The 6,823-nt window shown below is 40.2% G+C and overlaps 1 long non-coding RNA gene across 1 annotated transcript in view; it reads right to left on the reverse strand.

Moving 5' to 3' along the window:
• Nucleotides 1–6,363, reverse strand: part of LOC139541146 (uncharacterized) — a 92,671-nt gene extending 86,308 nt beyond the window's left edge. Inside the window, exons 1-2 of the long non-coding RNA XR_011668317.1 lie at nucleotides 6,225–6,363; nucleotides 5,131–5,196 (exon numbers count right to left, since the gene is read on the reverse strand). This is a non-coding gene — a long non-coding RNA (uncharacterized lncRNA). The remainder of the gene's footprint in view (nucleotides 1–5,130; nucleotides 5,197–6,224) is intronic.
• Between the last annotated feature and the right edge of the window lie 460 nt (nucleotides 6,364–6,823).

The raw sequence follows: 6,823 nt of genomic DNA on the forward strand, positions 1-6,823 counted from the left end.
CGGGCCACAGTGTTGAAGCCTTCAGAAATGTTTGGGGAATGTTCAACAGTAAACATACTTGTTCCGTTTGATATGACACAGACGCCTTTGATTGTGCTGTCTTTGATTGCTAGAAGGCACAGAGCACTGATCTCTGAACGAGGCAATTAATGGGGATGAAATCCCAGAAGTCCAATAGCCTGAGGTGATAGAAACCCTCCTCAAAAGACTGATTCACTGTTAATGTCATTGAGAAATCCCCCTCATTCCCTCTGCTCTGTTTCCTTCTGATAGCCACACTGAGTCCAGGCATATGTTTAGAAATACAACAGTATTATTTATAGAGGGTAAAAACTCTGCGTACCAACCAGGACATCTATCTGGAACTTTCCTAATCTGGAGTGGGAAGTCATTCATTAACCAAGAAACCTGTGCTCTGCAAATGTTGCCTTTACTTCCAATTGAACTAATGCTACAAAACAATATTCTCAACTGAAGCATTTTGTTCCCTTTACATATTCTTAAATTCAGTTAACACGTCTTACTTGATCACAACTGAAAGGCTGATTGGAGATTGTCTGACTTTGATGTGGCTTCCAGGAAGAGAGTAAAATACTTGACTATAGGCCTTATAATTAATTGCTAAATTGCTAACCATTGTGGGTAAAGTGAAATTGAGAGTTGGTTTGCTTCTTGGCAGGCAGTCAGTCGTGCAGTGTGAATGGTGACAAGGCGAGGGTTAAGTGTGGTATGTGGATGGATTCCAGCTCTCATATGTATCCACCTGCAGAGAGAGGCCATTGAGTCAGAGGTGAGTCAGCTAGGTTAGCACAGCATGCCCTGTAGTAATCTGCCTCCAGCTCTCTCCTAGTCACCAGCCACCACATTAATGGATTCTAATAGAATCAAACCCGAATACAAGCACCATAAGGTGGGAAGACAGGCGGGTGGGATGGGGAGGACGTTTACAACAGCATAAAGGGAGAGTGGCGCTATAAAAGACAGATACATTTCATTTCAAGAAGCCTCATCATAATGTCTTAATCAGCTTCATTACAAGGGATCTTCTCAGTTTCAAGCCTTGGGTGGAATTAATCAGGAATGAACAGTGTGTGCTAGCTACAGCATATGGATGTGTCATTGGGTAGAAGCCAGGCTGCAGAAGGAAGGCGGCTAGTTACCTCTGATCAAAGTGTTTTAGGTGGTGTCCATGCAGATAAAGCAGGATTAGCAGAACCTACTGAGCAAATAATTGCCCTTGCTTTGAAATCCTGCGTTCTGAGGAAATGATATAGAGGGTTCGTCAAGGAGCACTCTGAAGGAGAGGCGCTAATACCCCATGCCTCCTCTAATTTGATTGTTCCCCTTTAATATATTGTTGATAAATTCTAATCAAGACTTTGTCATTATATAAGGCTTCCTTCCCAAACACCTCTGGATACATCATGGACATTCAATGGATGTCCTCAATTAATGACTTACTTTCTAATCTCTCTATTTTCCGTGGTCCAGATTTAGCTAATGAAGTACATACCTGTGGAGTAAGCTCTTTACTCCCCCCATAGAATATTAATTAGAATTATTCTGAACTGCAGGCATTTAATCATCTATTTATTTCCCAATGAACTAAAATCCCACCAAACCCTTAATCTGTTTAATTATGAGGGGACAACCCTTGAAAGAAGCTGCAACTTTACAGCGCCGCAAAAACAATTAATATTGTCCAAGGATTCTAAGCAATCAGAGTACATACTGAAGACCAGTGAATTCTCATTTAGAGAACCTTCTACTGTGGTATTGTATGTGCTCTGTTGTGACATTTTGGGAAGTAAATACACAGAGAACATAGGAAGGCCTCAAAGAAATTACTAATTTGGACTGATCCAATATAGCTCATACTGAAAATAATATATTACATACACTCAACAGTACTTTTCCAACAAAAAAAAGTAAATTGGCAATGATCTCACATTGAAAGCATATTTGAAAAGAAAAAAGTAACTTTTTCTCATATTGTTGGAAGTTATGTCGCTATACACTCAGGAAAGATCACACACCGCAAGCCGATTCTCAGAGAGTTAATTATCAGTGTGTTTGAGAGAAAGCAGAGCAGTCCCCCCTAATCCAGCTCTCCACAGTATTAAGGGAAGCCCATAAGGAAGACCCCCAACAACCACCCAGCACCAGGTTCCTGTCTGGGTCTCGGAGAAAAACACACAAAGCTGCCTTCACTCAAGATGCTACCATTGGAGTTTCACTGAGAGGACTGGGCAGGGTGTTGTGTGCTTTACAAACACGCACGCACACACCTGTGCGGGGTCACAGGATCCCACCTCTCCTTTTGATCTCACGCGGTGTGTACAGCCGTTTAAAAAAAAAACGCCAGCATGCTCAAACAGGGTGCGCACCTCCAGCACAATCAGCTTATTAATTAGGTTTAGCAGGCGAGCCAGGCCAGTGCCCAGAGAGGAGTGTGTGTGTGGGCTGAGGGTTATGTGCTAATGCAACGGCCTTGTCACGATACCAATATGTCAACAGTTAAGGTTGGCAAACCTTTGACTCAGTACGCCTACACCAACAACTGGCCATTTTTCTAGTTCATGTTCTCTGACATGATCCATATGATATCCCTGGCTGATTAGTGTTGTCAACTTGAGGTGTCAGAGCACTGTATTTCATGGCAACAGCTACTTGAAGCTAACCTCGTAAAGTTTCTATCAGCTAAACTGCTCATTCCTGACTGCATTGATACTCGGCTGTAAAGGCTTAGACTGTCATGAGAGTATCAAACATGGAAAGGTCACATTGTGTACAAGGCCATATAACTATCATTGAGTTAGAGATGGAAGGCTTGAGAAGTCTGGGGCACCATTGCTGTCTGTTGTCTGGAGCAATGCCCTCATGTGGTACATCATCACTTGATGCAAAACTGCCTCCTCGGTCCTATTACTTTCCTCTAGAAATCAAGATTTTTGTCCATCATAAATATTAATACATTGACTAAATACAGGGACACAACCGAATGACAGAAGACAGTCAGTGGCACAACTACTGTAGTCCAGATTTGATTTTCAATAACAGCCTGACAGAATTACTGGCTGTAATGATATTTTGTCATTTGATTAAGACCTAAGACAAGTCAAAAGGCAAAAAGATTTGTTAGACCATTTATTTTCCCCTCCGACATAGAACAGCTTAACCACCAACGTTCATTCCTCTTCCTCTCAATCTCCTCTTCTTGATGGAAACGTTTCAGCAGCGAACAATACCCAATTACACATCAAGATAAACACATCAAATGCCTATTTTAATTGTTTCAGATGCAGATTGGAATGAAATTAGAATAAAATTGGTCTTTTATACAACTACTGTCTTCATAACTGACTCATTGTACAACAATAGAGGAACAGTTTAATTTGTAAATACACAATGGCTCTTTGTCTCCTTTGTCATGTTTGACTCTTCAAAGCTGGCATAAATCTGAAAAAGTGTCACTAATAATCAGTGGCAACCTACATGTACATCATATGAAATAACACAATGTCATAAAGTGCAATTTTACTTGTTACTGAAGTGACTGAATAAGTACCACATGTCAACGTCATGTTTAAAGTCGCGCCACATGATATCTTTGTCGTTAAACCAAAGAAAATCATGCTTAGAGACAACCTGCATGCTTGGCTGTCACAACATCCCTCATTTACGGCCACGCCGGGACTGAAAGCTGTAATTTACAGTTAAATGAATTATCTTGACTTTATCTTATCTTTATCAAAGTGCAGAGCAGGCAAGGGACAGGACAGACATGATGCTAATAAATGGTAAATTGTCTCCCAGAATTGGTTTTGCTTGAAGATATTAACAAAGATTGATGAATAGATTATAAGACTATTTATTATATGTCCAAAGATATACAATTATATGTCCAAAAATATACTGTATATTCAACTGCTCTTTATACATAATACCTTACACATTCCAATGTTGTTTTTTGCTTGTGATTGCATTTCCATTTTAGTCATTTAGCACACACTCTTATCCAGAGCGACTTGGATTGCTTTCATTATACGTTTGAGATTTTATATGATGCCTTTTCAAAGCCATTCATTCTGAATGACAGTGTTTGTGACACCGACTTATTTGTTGGAATCAGTTATAATCTAAAGAGCCAGGAAAGGGAATGGCTGTCCTTTCAACATTTCAAAAGCATGTGTTGAAAAACCCACAAGTGTGTCTCTCTTTTTTCCACTCCGGCCCTGAGATAAAGGGCACAATTGGGTGCAGCAATATGTTCAATGGCTTGAGAGAGGAAGCCATGGCAGAGTGCCCATACTGCACTGGGATTGTGTCTGTCTGTCTGTGGCTGTGTTCTGTGTTGAACTGAACAGATAGGATCAGCAAACTCCCAAGAGGCAACAGACTGATCCAGGAAGGATTCATCACCTTATAGCCCGAGCTTGATCACCTTTATGGCTATTCGATATAAAAGGAAAATAAATATATCTTAGCGAGCTAATGTTCTGTGTTGCTTACAAAACCAGTAAACTGGTGTATCAACAACAAAGCTTTATCTACTTTGAAAGGCATACGCCTCTTATTGAGTATTCATACAGATACCATTTTCCTTGAAACAACACAGATTTGATTGGACTGTTCATGGTATATATTCACTTAATATTTAACTCAAGCTGTATAGAGATGGATATAAATCCTATGTCATATTGATAAGAGGAGTAACCCACTTTAGACAAAATTATACCTGGAACAGTTGAAAATAACCCATCAAAATTGAAAGTGTTTTACGTGACAAACCAACTCTGGCATTCACGAAATTCTCATATTATTTAATCTGTTATCCTTACAAGGCTACGGAGCAAATTTCCAATCTGACTCTAATCTTGTATGGTTTGTCCCAGTTCTGTGCCATAATCTAGCATGGTGAATTCAAAATATATTACAATATTTACGGCAATTACAGATTGTACATGTTTCAAAGCAAGGCTGAAAAACAGTAGCATTAGAGGGTCATGGGGGGGAAATAGCCAAGCTATTTATAGTAGTCTCTTAAAGTTCCCCACTCCTTTGAAATCCCCGGCTGCCTTTTGAATAATGTTGTGAATAAAATCAATATAATAACAAACAAATACTCACGTCAATGTTGAGAAAGTGGTTCTTTAGCATGTGTTTTATGTGTAGTACTGCAACAAGTCCCCCATTCTAATGACAACACAGAAATTAGACAATGAATAGTAATGGTTATTATCATATGAGAAAATCTATCACAGAATTTGTGAGAGCAGTGCTTTACGTATAGCGTTTTCAGGGGTGAAATACGAAACACAAGATCACTCTCTATAGATGTTTAGTACTGTAAGCTGAGGAAAATGCTTCTCTGTGGCTCGTGTAAAAATGTTATCACCTTACAGAGGAGTATGCAGCAGAGTGAAATTTGCCTCACGAGAAGAGAGATTTGGAGGCGAATCCGAAAAGGTTTAATTAATTTTAAATGATGCTTTTCAGAGTGTTAGAGGCTCAAAGCAGTGGAGTGGAAAGCAGTTGGAGTGGCTAGTGCTTGGCAACCGGACTAATCTAGGCCCTCCTCAGCAGGCTCATTTGGGAGTCTTACATCAGCATGTAGGCATCCCGAGGTGGAGCTTTACTGGGTCGCTAGTGGGGCTAGTGGGGGGTACTCAAAGTTTGTAAATCCACAAGCTTCTCCCATACAGAAAACCAACATTGCTATATTATTCAATGTGGACAATACACGTATACAACTTTGAGCAGGGCTTTAAGGCACCTAACTATCTTACCCCATCTTACTGCTACGAGGAATCCTACTTTTCATTTAAACTCCATTATGTTCTTTATGTATTCATACAAGCAGTGGGGGAGGGGCGTGAGAGGCAGACATTTATTTCTCCCTCAACTACATTACATGTTCTTTAGAGATAATAGCTTGCAATCTATGCTAAATCTAGAATTCTTGAAATCCAGAGTTTTCTTTCCATGCAATGACATTATGCACATCTATACTATTTTGCTTCTAAACTGGTTTCCCATTTGGGCAGCAGAAAAGTTTGAAAGCAGCTTCATGATGACTGCGAATAGGAATTGGACAAACTCTTGGTTCCAATACTTTACATAAGCATAGGTTATATAAAGACGTTCATAGTTATGGGGACACCTTTGTCTACCTATCTACCTATAAACAATATAGACACATTACAAAACAAAGCAACAAGCACCTGCACAAAGGCTGTTGCCTATCCCCTATGTAGAGCAGCTCTCTCTCTGGTGGTAATGTACAGCGATGTGTCCATTCTGTAAGCTATCTCCACACAAAGGCAATAAAATGCTGAGCACGAAAGATACAGCTTCACAGGAAGGAGGCCTCCGCTTGGCAGTGAGAGGAGGGGAAACAGTCCCCTCCTTGTTGTGGCCGAGTTGCTGCAGCTTATCGCTTACGTGGCCTACATGACGCGAGGGCCACGATAAGGGAGGCACAAATGCAGCCTTTATTTCTGACTGCAACATGAAACTCAGTCACTCGCAGATGAGTGGCAGGAACATCCTCAACAATTTATGCCCCATTTACAGGAGTGGGACAAAGTGGCCGGGGACGGACGTTTTCACATTAGGGCTAAAGTGGGGTTGTTTATGGGAAACTTATGAAACTGTTTAAACAGTTTAATATTTTAATGCAATTCAGTATACCGTACAAGTTTTGTTTGTGTTTTCAGTTTGTTTTTCAAGTTTCAAGTTTTATTGTCACGTGCAGTACAGTGAAATGCCTTTCTTGCAAGCTCTAAACAAAACAATGCAGTAATCAATATCAATGTAGCAC

Source organism: Salvelinus alpinus, chromosome 16 (genome assembly GCF_045679555.1).
Source record: "Salvelinus alpinus chromosome 16, SLU_Salpinus.1, whole genome shotgun sequence".
NCBI classification, from domain to species: domain Eukaryota; kingdom Metazoa; phylum Chordata; class Actinopteri; order Salmoniformes; family Salmonidae; genus Salvelinus; species Salvelinus alpinus.